This window comes from Pteropus medius, unplaced genomic scaffold (assembly GCF_902729225.1).
Source record: "Pteropus medius unplaced genomic scaffold, Ma_sr-lr_union100, whole genome shotgun sequence".
In the NCBI taxonomy this organism is placed as follows: domain Eukaryota; kingdom Metazoa; phylum Chordata; class Mammalia; order Chiroptera; family Pteropodidae; genus Pteropus; species Pteropus medius.
Window position 1 is genome coordinate 14,085,537 of NW_024347791.1, and position 16,727 is coordinate 14,102,263.

The 16,727-nt window shown below is 36.2% G+C and overlaps 1 pseudogene; it reads right to left on the bottom strand.

The window, feature by feature from the left end:
• Positions 1–755: 755 nt before the first annotated feature.
• LOC120615273 (uncharacterized) lies at positions 756–875 on the bottom strand (annotated as a pseudogene).
• Positions 876–16,727: the final 15,852 nt, after the last annotated feature.

Below are 16,727 nucleotides of genomic sequence, written 5' to 3' on the forward strand. Positions count from 1 at the left end.
GAAATAGACGTCGAATGAATGAACTCTTTCAGGGAGCTATTCTTAACCCTGATTTACAGATGAGGAAGCCAAAATCATCTACTGAAAATCAAGCAAATAGACAATTTATCTAAGATTTGAACTTGGACTATTCTGACTCCAAATCTTTCCCTCATCCCTTTTTATAGCTCACCATACTAACTCTTCTTCAGAAATCTGAAAATCTCCAGAAAATTAATAGACAGCACAAAAGCACCAGGGAGAATTTATCCCTTTGAGGGATTTATATTAAATCACTTTTGTCCCGAGGCCTTTGTAAAAAGAGGTAGGTATTCACCATCACCTGCTGGTGATGGCAGTGGCCTGGATGTACCTAACAATGATGATGATTTCTATGATGAAAATTAATCTTAGTACCAAAAACAACAAAAATGGAAACCAAAGTTCTACTCCTACGACATAATATTGTTCACCTCAGTTCATTACACATCGTGTATGCAAACTTCAGTGTGTTCTGTAAAATAGATCTGCTACTTCAATGGTCAAACATTATCTGGGCAAGTGAAAAATTTACTCAATTCAGTAATAAAACATCAGATATTGATTCAGTACTGTCATTAAAATAACACTACACAATCTAGTAATTTGTTTAAAAGTTGTTTTTAACTTTTTACTTATTTATTTTTTAGGCAAGGAAACCCTTGGTCGACCTCAAGGATTGCAAGGACCTTGTCAGCTTACAGTCTCTCATTTTTTAAATTTTTTTTATTTTTTTACACCTACAACACCGGGTCTTCCTAGGTAGTCTCCCATCCAAGTACTAACCAGGCCCCACCCTGGCTTAGCTTCCAAGATCAGACGGGATCGGGCTTGTTCAGGATATCATGGCCATAGACAACTTTTTACTTTTTAATGGTATCTTTGACACTGCATGAAATATCTTTAAACAGGAAAAAGGTAAAATAAATTTAACTTAAGGTAGATATACTGAAGCGAAAGATATCAATACAGTCATAATAGACAATATAAAGGAAGTAAATCATATTTACTTATATTCTTTACAGACTCAGAGGTAAAAATGAAAACATTTACATTTTAACAGATGGCTAATTATTAGTCTAATAGGAACAGCATTTATGTCACCAGCATCAAAGTCAGGAAGCCATTATCTTAACAGTGATGTTCAGTGTTGTTCTGTCCTGTTACACCCAATAGTTTTTATTTTTTCTTACCAAAGGAAACTAAAAAGGAATTGGAAAAGCAGCCATTACTACCAAAGGGGGCTGCAGGCATGGCCACAGGGTCTACTCATGTAAATAATGGTCTGCTGCTGATGACTCATTCCCAGACTTGCCCTCTGGATAAAATCATAATTACTGAAAAATCTCACAATTTCTGCCTCATGCTGTGAATAATAAGAAAGCACAAATGTATGTTTAATGAACAAATAAAACATTTGTTTTGCTGGTTGGAGTAACCTAATCTAATGCTTCAATCTTTTGGTCAATAAAAGACTAAAATACCTTCCACTAACTCTTTAAGTAGCAAGGAAGGGAAATGATATTAGTAAGATATGTGTTGACAGCAAGCTTTGAATAAAGGCCAAACTAAAGTATGTTGTTCTTACTTTTACTTCTTTCCTTCCATACTTCCCTTATTCATTCCTTTAACACATACTTTTTGAGCAGCTATCACGAGCAAGGCTAAGTCTGTGACTAAGTGCACACTTCCAGAGGCTAAGGCACTATATTGAAATAGGTGACTGAAAGTAGAGGGAATTATTCCAGATACTGAAAATGTCAAAACAAAGGCACAAATTCGTAAGAAAAAAAAATTAAAGCAAATATGGAAATCAAGAAATAATCAACTTGTCATGAGCACAAGCTTTAAAAACAGGCTGAGCCGGGGTTGTGGAGGCATTTGGCTGTCAGATAAGGAGCCCAGTGTCCACCAAATCAATAATAGTCATCCCATGATGATTTTAAACAGGTGACAGATGTTATCAAAACAGTGGTTCAAGATGACAAACTTCAGGACCTTATGCAAAGTGTTTTTATGGAAAGAAAACTATAGAAGTCGAAACATGAAGTTGGAATGTAACTATTTTAGGCTTTCTGTTTTGGGGTAAAAAAGACCTTAAGCAAGATAACAATTAGAGCTGGAAGAAAGAATGGGCCCAGGAAACATAGTGAAAGACAGCAAATAAATTTGACATGCAGGATATGCAGCAGATGGAAATTCAGGCTAAAAAGTCTCTTGAAGGTTGATAGTAATTAGAAAAAGAGAGTCACTAATTAATGTTCAGAGGGGACTGAAAATGTGAAACTAGCATCTAGGACAGAAACCTGGTATGTTCATATTAATTTAAAAGTCATACTCAAAGAGATGATAGCTAAACTTTTCAAAGATGAGTTTTTCAAAGAGAATATAAAGAAAGAGAAGACAAGAAGTTCAAGGATAAGCCCTTAGGAGGGATATACAATGTTAAGGAAGGAAACAAACAAAAGACAAGCGGAGACTTAATTTTCAATTTTAATTTGGCCAGAAATGCATGTCAAGAATGCTTCTGAGAGGACAAGGAAAGTGGAAAGTATTTGGCAAATTCTGAGGGTTTTCCAATCCTTGCAAGAGATTTAAAAGAGGTTGATGGAAAGAGCTATCGCTGAAGAAATGTGGTTAAAGGGAAACAAAGTTATAAGATGCTAGTTTAAGGAGGAAGTAGAATTCGTGAAAAGTTTGTGTACTTGCTTATTTTAGACAAGAAAAACCTGGCAGTATATATATAGTGTGGGGGGGCAATTATTGGAGAGAGGAGACATAATATACTAAAGAAATAATTAAGTGATAAACATTTTGGAAGATGGAAGAAAGTAAAGAAATTTAAGAAACAGAGTAAGTTAAGCTACCGGAAAAAAAAGGAAGGACTCCTTGTCCTAACCATTGCCGAAAATCGGTCAGTTGTGAGGGCTTGAGAATGATGTGCTCAAAAGTCTATTCAAAATGGATAAGATAAAGTTTTAGGGCACTGTTGGAAAAGAAAGATAAGGGAGGAATCAAATCACCTGCAGTTATTCATCTCCTAAAATGGCCATGAACGAAATAGAATAAAAAGGCTTCCCAGATAGTTTTGCAGCATTCCTTTTGAAAAGAGATTAATGACAAGTTTTGCCCAAATGATTGTTGTATCTGTTATATTTAGAAAATCCTAAACCTGAGAAGGCAAATAGGTTTAGTCTGTCATGTCAACTCCAATTGATTAGTAAACCTGCAGTGCTTTTGGAAAGAATTCTGAAGCCTGTTCTAGCTCAGCAAGAGAGCATCCTGTGATTGATTAGCAATGTCTACTTTGCGCCAAGCATAGAAACATTGATAGATTTGTTAAGTCTGAAACCATAATTGTAAATTCTTTAGTTTAGTCTTCTGATATACAGATCGGAAGTAAGACATCATTTGGATATTTGTAACAGGTTTATGTGAAAGTGGAAATGGCAAGCACAGCAAACCTTCTTTAAGATTCCTTAACTGAAAGATTTGGACTTTGAAACGCAGATTTTGAAACCTATAGCATTCAGAAAACCTATCGCAGAAATACCAGATTCTACTTATTTCTCTAAATGGTTTTCAGATTTCATATTGACTCCTACCTTTCAAGTTCATCTGAGACCAGTTTGTAAGCACATTTAAACTTTACGTTTAAAAAATATAACCAAAATTTGCACCATTATCCAAGACTGGTTGTCTGATATTCTTTTCAGTAGAAAGAAAAGCTATTCTGGATCAATAAGTTGTCAAAATGTACTCTTTTTAGTGGAGAAAGTGAGAGAAGATGGGAGGAAGGGCAGAGAGCAGTGATATCTCTACACGCAGAGAAGTCTCGGCAGATGAGGCAGCGGGGGATGGACAAAACGCCTTCTATGGTGTCAGTCTCTATCAATGAACCTAATGTTGGTCAATGAACCTGGGAAGAAGGCAGCATGTAGTTAGGGGCAGGAGTCCTCTTCATTTGCTTCTATACCTCAATTTAAACTGGAAATAGAAATTAGCTACAGGAAAGAAAATCCGAGGGTCCATCATTTATTAAAAATATTTGACAAAGAATAGAAATGTTGATATATTTCTTGAGTATAGTTAACTTTTTGACTAACATTGTCGAAACAAATTTCTGTATTTAATAGATGCATTCTTGTTTTCTACACTTGTGCTATAAAATTCCTCTGCTATTATGTAGTGCATTGTTCGTGTGAAGCTGTTTTTAAAGGAAACACAGTTCTGTCTTGATAACTATCAGGAAACTGCCAGATGTTTCCTACTGTCTAAGCCAAACCAGTCAACAGTATGATCATGCTTTCACTGACGCAGCCATGAACTGTATACCACCCATAGCCTCTCCTATAGTACAGAATCCAGTGCTTTAGCACACAGCGAAATGTGCTATTTAAATAGTCAGAAACAAACAAAAAAACCAATGAAGAACATCATTCTAATATTTTACCTTTCTTACTAAAAAAAATATATATATATGCAGTAGTCATATTCAAACTCTTAATCCAAAATAGGAACAGTCTTGCTTTCTAATATCATATGACAGACACTTCCATAAATAGAACAAAATTTCCATATTTTTTCTCTTCTGAAAGTGAAGGATTACTTAAGATATTAAGAGAAAATAAGTTAGCTTATTGTTTAAGAACAATATGTTAATGTTTATGGTATTTACTGTACACAAAAGTTATTCTTTTTATTTAGTCGACTTACTAATCTTTCTTACTAATCTTTGTCTTTGGTATTTACACTTAGAAATATATTCCTCAACCTGAGATTCTTTTTTTTAATAAAAGAATAATATATTAAGAAAGGATAGTTGCTAAGCAAGTTTCTTATTCAAATAACCCAGAAGTGGTTGTAGTGCCCTTGCTCGGTGTGCATTTGAGCCTCAAGGCCACCTGGACAGGGGGTGAGGTGGGAGGGAAGACAGGGTTTCAGAGTGAATGGCATATGCAATGCAATGATTGAGAGGCAGAAAAGCTTAAGGCTTACTTAGCTATCAGCCAGCAGTTTACTGGTATATACAGAAGAACAATGGGAGAAAAATCTAACAAGGTAGATTCAAAATGTGTGGTATGGAACCTTGAAGCCAATCTGGGTAGTTTATACTTGTATTTGTAAGCAGGCAAAATAAGGCCATTGAAGATTTCTGAAAGGGGAAGTGTATTATCAGATCAATAGTGAGACTCCTCACTCAAGGGGTAAAGAGAGAAGTGTGAAGCGCAAGGGTCATGGCAGGTCTGTGTAGAGAGCCTGGAAAGAGTTGCTACCAAACAAGTTAGAAAAGCTCCGAGAAGCAGGGGCAGGCAGAGAAGCCTGGTGGGTGAGGTTTCAAAGTCAAGGGAGAAAAAGGCTTTGAGTAGAAAGCAGCTTCCAATGATATAGAAGGTCACAAGTGAACGAGAATTTCAGTGCACTAGATTTGTCAGTTGGAAAGTCATGTGGAAAAAGTTGGTAGTGAGGATGGACGTGAGATGGCAAGGTTTCATGGAATGGAGACAGGCCAACGATGCAGAAAATGCTCTAAAGACTAGGGGAAAACTGAATAAAAGTATGGAGGGTATTGCTCTCACAGGAAGGAGGAAAAAACGAAAGTTTCTCCTTTTGTTTTATTATTATAATTGTAATTATCAATTTGGGTAGAGAGTGCAATTCACATTTTTAGGCAGAAAAAGAGGAAAACAATCAAGGGTGAGAATTAGGAAATCTAAGTAATATGGCATAACTTGTTGACATGTGGTCATCCAATGAGATCCAAGGATACTAGAGCTCAAGAAGATAAACTTAGCAAAAAAAAGAATATGCTTGCTTCTCCATCGAAAAAGAGAGGGACCAAGAAAAAAAAGATGAACATTTGACACATTCTCACGTAGGATGAAGAAAAAGTAGGGAAGCGTACATATGATGTTTCAAACTTTTTTACTGAGTAGGAGAGTAGGACATTTGCCAGGGAGATGGCAGGCTGAAGCAAAGCTGGACTCTTGAAGAGAAGAAAGGTGGCAACTAAGGCAGTGGAGAATTCAAGAGAGAAGTAAAAGATAGGTAAAAGTGACAAGGAAATCAACTCCAATGCAGCAAATGACCTAGGCGAGGTTAGTCAGGTTGTCTCCATACCTAGTCGACATCTTGGAAACAGATGACATTCAAGATTACAAAAGTGGAAAGACTGATTTTCATTAAAAATTAACTGAAATTTGGAAGTGAAATAGAACAGAAAATAGAGGTTGGGGAAAATAAATGTTGGAGGAGGACTGGTTAGCAAGGCTTGGAGAGAAGGATGGCAGAAAGACAGTACTAGTGATACCTGATTCTCAACTTGAGGTTGTTTCCTCTTTTATCTTGTAAACTTCTCTTCACTTAAGTCATGAACAATATTTGCTCCCTCATTCAGATATGCCTTGTGAAAATGGTTTTGCAGAAATGAAGAAAAGACTCAGAGAAGAGAATAGTGGCAGGAGGTGAAATGTGAGTGGGCTGGAGGGAGCTGTATAGAATTGAGAACCAGAGGTGACCTTGAAAAAGAAAGTCTCAGGAATTCACACACATGGGCTTTGACTTTCCACAGCCCACAGAACAGGATTGCTGAGTGAGTTTTGTCAAACTCTTCAGGGACAGTGTGAAATTATTTAACATTGAACTGATATAAGTATGAGGTTGAAATGCTGACTACCTGGTCCAAGCTGGATAGAGGCAAAGAAACTTGAAATGTGGAAAAACATTGGAAAAAATAGAGGGACAAACATCAGGATTTATATAAGGGGAAGGGAGAGATGAAGCACAAGTTTGGAATTGAAGATGAAAGAGTTTTAAGATAAAACGGTGTTGACAAAAGTAAAGAGGAAAAGAAGATAATGAAACAAAATAGCAACCGCAATACTAAAGCAAAAAGACAATACCGATATTTTGATATTTAAGTTGGCAATTTATTGTAGCACAGGATGTGGTCGTCATTATATTCTACCTTCTGCCCAAGGTGCTGCTCCCCCTGAAAGAGGGTCAGGGTCCAGGCCTGAAGTGCCTTTGACCTTCTGGCTCAAATGATTGAGGGAAAAAGTCCTGGTTTAAATAAATCATCTAAGAGCACCAGAGGTCAGGCCCCTGACAATTTGTCAGGCTTAGAATAAGAAGTGAAAGAGAGTGAAGTGCATCAGTAATCAGCCTGCAAAGATGGACTGGGAATTGGACAAGGTAATGACCTCTGACCTTTCATTACTGTCTTCTACTCCCACAATCCCCCTGCCACACACTCTCCTATTCTCCATTGTCCCTCCCCCAACAATTTTTAAGATCCCATCATGGATCTCAGAAAGTGCGGGATAAACTGGCTTAGGAGGAACTACAAATGACTAAAACATAAGATGCTCAACTCATTAGTAACCTGAAAAATTAGAATTAAAACAAGAATGATATCATTTAATAGCTTCAAAGGGGATAAAAGAAGTCAGAATATTTTCTATGTGATGGCAAAAAGTGTACATATCATACTAGCATATAGCACAAAGAATTTTCACAAAGTGAACACAATTGTGTAATTAGAGACTTCACCCATTGCCAAAACATTCCCAGAAACCCCCTTCCTGTTCTCCTTTATCACACAACACACCTAAGAGCAACCACAACCTTGACTTCTAACACCATAGATTTGTTTTGCGTTAAAAATTTCAGTCATTTTGTCCATATATTTAATACTCTTTGGTTATAGCTCAAGAGAGAAATTATTAATATCCCAAATTGGTATTATGCCAAAAGAAATACTAGTATTTTAACACTACAAATAGCTCAGCATAAAGTAGCACAGTATAATGGCATAGCAGAATGTGCAAAACTAGAATTGTAATCACTTGGATTAAGGAGATTGAGAAACTCTAAGGTTGAAGTTTTAAAAGGGTGATCTCATCATCTTAGAAGTTGGCAGATTAGGGGGAAAGGAGGAGTCTAGGCCTCTGATGTCATCAAGGAAGCAGCAAGATTAGCGGGTGACCGCATTCCAGGAGACAGGATGGCAAAAGCAAGCGGCGTGAACATCAAATGTTAATAATTGAAGGTCATAAAGTGGTCAGCATAATGGCAGTGGCAGCCCCCAAGTTCATGAAGGAAAATTAATAAAAGAAGGAGCAGCTCATTTGACTGATTGTGATAATGGGAAAAGCTAATAGATGAAAACAGTTGGGAAGATGGGACAGTTTGATTACTGTGGAACAGAAGGCAGACAGGGCACAGTGTAGGACACACAAGGCTCTGTGCTCCAACTCTCCTGGAAGTCCTCAATACAGTGAAACAATAACGTGGTCTAAATGAAAGGCCTATAGCAATCCCTTTCATCTGAGTGATATAGTATCCTCTCTCATAAGGGAAAGGATCCTGACCATTTTTGCCTTATCGACACTTGTGAGATGAAAATAGTAGATTGCCTTACCAATGTGAGGGGAGGTATATACACACATTTTAAATTAAATTTCAGAAGGTTAACTGATTCCTAAAACTCATTCACATATACTCATGTACATTATAGGTTAAGAGTTCTTGGTTTATGGAATATGTGTATTTGAAAAGAAATAGCATGCCAACTAAGGATATTTATTTAAACAGAGTAAAGACACTGTGTAGTGGAAAGAACTTTGAAGTTAAACTCAGAAGTCCTCACTAGATGTATGACCTTGGGAAATCCCTTAACTCCTGGGCTTAATTTTCTCATCTCTAGGATGAAAATAAGTCATGGGGTCCTCTGGTGTTTTGAGACCAATTTCAACACCAATTTTCAGATACCACCTAGGTGTCTGGGAATTCAACTCAATTCTGACACTACATACCTGGAGATAGCATCAGATCCCATGGATTTAGGGTCAGTTCTGTAAGACTGCCTCCTCTCCAACTTCAGATGCCAGTTTCAAGCCCAGGTTGTTACCTGTACTTCTGCCCAACTAGCTACAAATCAGAAGTTCCTGCAGCCTCTTTTTTGGGTTTGATTAATTTGCTAGAGCAGCTTACAGAACTCAGACAAACATTTTACTTATTATAAAAGGTTATAACTCAGGAATAGCCAGGTAGAAAAGATGCATAGGGCAAGGCATGAGGAAAGGGCACAGAGATTCCATGCTCTCTGAGCTCACCACACTCCCCAAAGCTCATGTTTACCAACCTGGAAGTTCTCTGAACCCAGTTCTTCTGGGGTTTTATGGGGGATTCATTATATAGGCATGATAGATTAAGTCTTTGGCCACTGGCAATTAATTCAACCTCCAACCCTTCTCTCCTCTCCAGAGGTCAGGGGATAGAATTGAAAGTGCCAACCTTCTAATCACAAGGTTAGTTCTCTAGCCCCCATCCTTAGATACCCGCTAACCATCACCTCAGTGACATAACAAAAGACTCCTTTGTGGCTCTCCTCACTTAGGAAATTCCAAAGGTTTTAGGATCTCTGTGCCAGAAATGGGGACGAAGATCAAATATATACTTCTTATTATGTCACATTAGTACTCATATTGCTTACCTCTTAGGATCAAATGAAATAATGTATGGGGCACAGAAAACATCAAAAAAGCATACAAATAGAAGTCACTGTTAGTGTTATGTGTTAGTGTTAGTGTTAGTGTTATCTACTACTTGTTGGTTTATTCATCCCCAAGAATCTAGCTTTTCCTAGAATACTGAACACATGAGGAGCAGAAGAAGATCCTTCTTGTTCCCACTGGTAGGTAAATGGGTGAATCTTTTCATCTATAGAATGACTTGTTGAACTCACTGAAAGCTGTTATACTCACTGTTACAGTCTGTTACAGCTAAATGAGACAGATTAAAATCAGCCAAGGGAAGTGATGCATTGGGCTGAGTCCAGGAAACTTCCAAGGACGCGGTTTTCAATGGCCCTCTCCCAGTGGAATCATGGACAACACCACTCTCTCGGAAACAATGTGTGACCATATGCATGGAGTTTTGCCAAGCAGGGAAACTCACTGAAGACTTGCTAACCAGAGAATTTACTGGGGCTTCATGCTCAATCGCCCACATAGCTGGCCTGTCTCCAGCCTCTGTAGAGATCAAATTGATACCACACAACTCACAGACTTACCACAAGTCACTGTGTTATACTTTCTGGCATGGCCCAAAGTCCCCAGGTGAAGAAAGACACACTAATTAGAAAGGGCATTCAAAGTTCTTAGAGATCGCCTCTCAGAGGTAGATAAGGGAAGGCCAGACTTCTCTTTGGACAAAGTTAAATTCCTTTTTTTTTTGGATTTGGATATAACTTTAATTCATCGCTATAGGCTAAAATATATCTCATTTTCCTTAAATATACTGTTTATTTTCAAGATTGAGATTTTTAAAAATTTATTTATTTATTTTCAATTATGGTTGACATTTAACGTTATTTTATATTAGTTTCAGGTGTACAATGTAGTAGTTAGATAATTATATAATTTATGAAATGATCCCACCTGGCACTATACATAGTTATTATAATATTATTGACTATATTCCCTATGCCGTGCTTTACATCCCCTTGACTACTTTGTAATTATCAACTTGTACTTCTTAATCTATTCACTTTTTTCACCCAGGCCCCCAAACCTTCTCCCATCTGAAAACTATCAGTTTATTTTCCATATCTATAAGTCTATTTCTGTTTCCTTTGTTTATTTTATTCTTTAGGTTTCACCTATAAGTGAACTGATATGGTGTTTGTCTTTCTCTGTTTGGCTTTTTTATTTTACTTGCCACAATACCTTCCAGGTCTACCCATGTTTTTGCAAAGGGTAAGATTTCATTCTTTGTTATGGCCAAGTAATATTCCATTGTATGTATGTACCACATCTGCTTTATCCAATTTTGTCTATCGATGGACACTTGGTTGCTTCCATATCTTGGCTGTCGTAAATAATGCTGCAACAAATGTAGGGGTGTTTCTATCTTTTCTAATTAGTATTTTGGATTTCTTCTGATAAATACCCAGAAGTGGAATTGCTGGGTCATAAGGTAGTTGTATTTTTAATTTTTTGAGGAACCTCTATACTATTTTTCTATAGTGGCTGCACCGATTTGCAATTCCAACAGTGCACGAGGGTTCCCTTTTCTCCACATCCACGCTAACACTTGTTTTTTGTTGATTTATTGATGATGGCCATTCTGACAGGCGTGAGGTGATATCTCATTGTGGTTTTAATTTGCATTTCTCCGATGACTGGTGATGTTGAGCAGCTTTTCATATGTCTATTGGCCATCTGTATGTCTGTAAATTCTTTACTATATTCTATCAAAAGTTGGACTTCTAGCTCTAACACTAGACCAGCAGCCTTTAAACTTTAATTGACTGAAACCTACAAAAAATAAATTTTACATATTGACTTGAACATATGTAGGTTTTATAAAAAAGATACCCTTTTACTATATGGAATATATTCTGATATTTTAGTTTATTTGATTTGACTTTATAAAAATATTGGTAACATTCCAATATATTGACCACTGATGGGTCCTAATAGGCAGTTTGGCAAATACTGATCTAGAGCAAGGCCCCGTGGGCCAAATCCAGCCTGCTGTTTGTTTCTATAAAAATCGTTTTTTTGGAACACATCTATATCCATTCATTAATGTATTTTATTGTCTGTGGCTGTTTTCATGATGAAGTAGCCACTACAGACATAGTGCAGCCTGCAAAGGCTAAAATATTTACTATCTGGCTCTTTATAGAAAAAGTTCAAGGACCCCTGATCTAGTGTATCATTATGATTTATGACCTCAGCAAAATACATTTATAATATTGCCTTATATCCCTTCCAATTTATGACAAATACATAACCTTACTCCCATTTTTTTTTTTTAATTTATACAAATGCATGATAATGACACAAATTTTAGATTTCAGGCTCCCAGGTAAACTTTTTGAAGGAGACCCTCTAGTATTGTTTTGGGAAATATCTGCCATTTGGGGAAATATCTATCTAAAAAGGATAAAAAATTCTATATTACCTGGGTTAGCTAACAAGTCAATGAATGGCACCGAGGCTATATAACACTTTAAGTTCACGATATGTGTGCCCTCAAACTTGTGATTGTGTTACTCATCAATCAAAAAGTGTTCGCAAACTCCTTTCCTCCCAGATAAGCTGCACTTGTTCAACTATAGCAAAGTATGAGGAATTATGTGAGAAACGTTTGACGTAGTAAAAGAAATCAGAAGCCTGAGAAATACTGATTGAGATGAAGGAGAAAGAGAAATGTATTATGCCAAGAAAAAAAATTCCAACACAGACATACAGGCAAAGAAATATCGATAGGAGTCACTCTAAAATCCAAACTCAGACAGAAAGTTCAGAGGAATTAAAACAAGAGTAATTTGGGAGGTGAGGAATAAGTTAAATAGCAAATCCAAATTCTCTGGACATCTCTCACACCACAGCCATCTAAGACTGAGTATTAGAAAAGACTAGAAAGAAATGCAGCCTGTCCCAGAGGGTAAGCTAGAAGCAGCACAATATTATCAGTTTCTGAAATATTGGCAGAATTGACTTATTATAGCCTTTACCCTCACCAGACTGACTGACCAGTGTTGGGAATAGAAATAAAAGCTTGTGATTTCAAGGAGTTTGGCTCTATTAAAAATGAGTCCTTCTGCATAAAGAGGTTACCCAGTTGCAGGAACTTGTTCTATTTTATAAGATGTGAAAAGGACATAATCAGAACCTGCAGTCTTCTGCTTTCCAGAAATTGAGGTGTCTATAAACTGAGTTAGAAAATTAATTTTCAAGAGACTGCTCCTTTTCTCCGAGGTGCAGTTCGGCTTTGCCAAACTAGCTGTGAGGGCTTGTCAAGTTACTGAAACTCTCTTAAATTTGTTTTGATACTGCTTTCTCATCATGACAAATTTCTCATCTTTCCCTCCCACCTTTTTGAATTACTGTCTGAGTATGTGCCCTGACCATCCCTATGGTTTGCCTTTAGAATCAAAGTCTTCTGGTTTATCCTAATGCAACTTCTTTTCTCACTTATCCGGGGGTTATTCCTGCTGGCTTCCTGCCCAAGGTTGAGATTATCAGCCTCATCCAATGAAGTGGATGGATTGCAAAATGTCCCCAATTTTTCACCCTTCTTTGTTTATCTATGCCCTTTGCCATGTGACTTTGTAGCTCCCTCACTCAAGAGGGGATGTCTGTTTTCCTTCTCTTTGAATCATGTGTCTTGCTTTGCACCATTGAGTGTAGAGGAAGTGATGGCGTGCTCATCATTCCCAGGCCTGCAGATCCATTTTATGCTTCCACTCTCTTAGAATCCTGCCAGGCTATGACAATAAGTCCAGATAAGTCAGTTAAAGGATGAAAAACATATAATGCAGTCGCCAACTTTGCCCCAGTCAACTCCTAACCAACACCCAGCTAATCAGGAAGCTCCCAGCTAATCCATCAGGAGACTGGAGAAGAATCAGTGAAACCAGCCAAGCTCAGTAGAGTCAAGCCTAGATATACTGACTGGTAGACTCAAAAGCAGTAATAAATGCACTGTTCCAAATCATTGAATTTGGGATAGTCTATTACCCACAACAGCTAAAAAAAGCATTTAAAAGACTTTTTACCAATGATAGTATACCCCTTTAACTATAGGGTCCTTTAACTCTTGTTATATAAATTTGATAAAAACTTTCTTGGTCTGCCAAGCTGCTCTTAATGAGTGAAAATTTCCCCTCTTAGTTTAATATTTTACAAATTCTTTTCCTTTACATAAACTACTGTGTCTCCTTCTATGAAGTGTTCCCCCCAATAAGGTAGAAAATGTCTTAGTTTTACTCAAATCATTCACTTATTACCCCATTTTTTTCAAACACTTAATCCACTTTCACTTTGTACCTAAAATTGGTTTAATTAATTGAACTCGATAAATGTCATTACCGTTCGTTGTGACTGCCAATTCCTAGAATGCAGGGAAAATATTGGCTGAACTTATCCACAGACTGTCATGTGTACAGGTCCTTATCCATTTGCCAAATCATATTAAAACAAATAGTTTTTAAATGTCTAAATTACTTCCTGCCTCAAATTGAAAAACTCAAATATTAATAAATATTCATTTATTGTATCTCATATCTGCTTCTATATTAAAATAACATATGTAAATAAGAATCAGTTGAAAACCCAATTGCATATAATCTTTCAAGGATTAATTAAAAAAAAAAACAAAGAGAAAAAGCAAGTCTGGATATTGGTAATTAAAGATCATGCATATCCATGTTTGATGTTCATTATTAACATATAACTTTAGTTATAAAGGGAGAACATTTAGCAATAATGGCCTTTGAATTGTTTTAAGTCTTTAGTGAATTATATCAATATTTATCAGAGTTTTCAGATTGTTTTCAAATTATTGAATATAGGTTTATATGTTTCTTTCCTCTTCATTCTTTCTCTCTTAGACTGAAACACATACAGCTTTTAATACTATTTCAAAACACTCAACAAGGCAAGACCAACTCCCTTTCCTTTCTTCCCTACACAGTACTAAATGGAACTGTGAAAGTTTAGTGAACACACCCATTCTGGAGAATAGACATATTTTTTATATATTTACAGCTCATTTGATTACTTCCAAAAGGGATTTGCAGGTGTTTACTGATAAATACTGATCAATGCCAATACATGAGGATTTAAGGAGCTCTACTTCTAGCCTAGATAATCAAATCCATTAATTCCTGAACTAACTCTGTGAAGTAGGTCATTAACAACATCTGCCTCAGGTTGGCTTAAGAAAAGACTGAGCTGACACAAGCAAATCCTATAGCAACCTTTATTACAGAAAACATACAAATTTTTATATTGAGTCCGATCACTTCTTAGAAAAGATTTTTCGATACCTGTAGGCAATTCTCTAGGGCTGACTGACAGTCAATTAATTTGGTATTTTCAAAGAAGTCCTTACAGAGTCTGATTTATTTCTTTTAGGCCCTCTCCCATCATTCAAGCAGCTTCTATTAAATAAATTCTGATATTAAACTGAGTGATTACATTATTCAGCAAATAAGCAAAAGCTTTTTGATATATAACTAGAGTTTGTCAGTGTTATAATAATTTAGAGCTGTGATATAATCTTTATTAAGAAAGCAAAATTTACACACTTTGTATAAGTTAATATTGTATTAGGCTGAGATTACAGAAAATCAACCAACCAACAAACAAACAAATAAAAGCAACTAAAATAAGCTATCATAAAATTCGATGTCATACCCTAGAGTTAAAAATTTCTGAGGCTATCGTAGCTGTCTATACCTATGCCAAAAGCCACTCAGAAATGGGCTAATAGTTCTTTTCACTTTGCGTATGTATTGGTTTGTAAGAGAGAGGTAGTGTTGCATAATATTTAAGGCACATTCTCTGTTTTGCCGATTACACTATCTATATGACTTTGTGTGAAATATTTACCAATACATAAGGTACTTGTGAGAGTTAAAAGATACAATCAATGTAAAAAGCTTACTCCAGTGCCAAATATTAAGTACTTCATATGTATAAGCTATCATCACCATCACCATTATCATTTATCATCAGCATCATCATTAAAAAATACAAGAAACACTTTCCTATTTTTCCTAACTTATACATCATAATATACCCTGTAATTTCCACTAATATCTGATTAATTATAATTTCTGTAAATTCCATGATGTTAAGGACCTTGTCTAACTTACCATTATATCCTTTAGGCCTAAACCAGTGCCTAGTACATAGAGGGACTCCAAAGATTTTTACTGTTGAATAGATAAATGCATATATATATATTTATATATGTGTAAATATGAATTATTTTTCATGACTATGGAATTTTACAAGAACCTTTTTTCTCAATTTTAAGTATAACTTTTGCACAATAACTTTGGGTTCAATTTTCATGTCCAATGAAATTATGCACTCTTTAATATCAGTTTTTTCTTTTCTTTTCTTTTTTAAAGAATAGGAGGTCATCATTTAATGTGTGTATGAACCAAAAGGAAAAAGAAGAATGGCATCAATGAGTCTTACATTCTCCCAAAACCGGCACATGGTTTTTTTAATGGTCTATGGATTCACCCCTTCAGACTGAATGCAGCTCAGATGAAAAAGGTGCTGATGACATCCTGGTCTTTCCTGGTTAGGACGGCCCAATGCACCGAGTAGGACATTGGGGTTCATCCTAACCGAGAGCTCTCACAGCACTTTCCTTCTGTGACCATCCCACTCCTCTCTATTAAATCAAAGATATCTTCTCATTAGTCCCTACTCTCCTGGACTGTTATATTAGAAATAGGGGCTTATTTCTCCTTGACTATCATCCTTCTAAGACTCAGAGAAGATAAGTGTGGAATATAACTATTACTGACTCAATAGCTTTGTCTTACTTGGTAGTATAAGCTTAATAGATCAAAATATACTACTGGTCAAATCATGTTGACTATACAAACATTTCTTATTCACAGGACATTAATACCAAAATATACTTACTCTCCAGAGCCTAAACATAGCAATATGAATTTTGATTGTATTTTATTAATTTTACTTTTTAAATAATATAATACATTCGCAGTGCCCAAAATAAGAACTTTATAGAAAAGTATACAATGAGTAGTCTCAGTCTCATTCTTTTCCACTTGGCTATACCTAACATTCACCCTAACAGGTAGCAATTTTTATTAGTTTCCTATATAACTTTTCAATGTTTCTGTAAACAAATAAAAACAGTTGCAA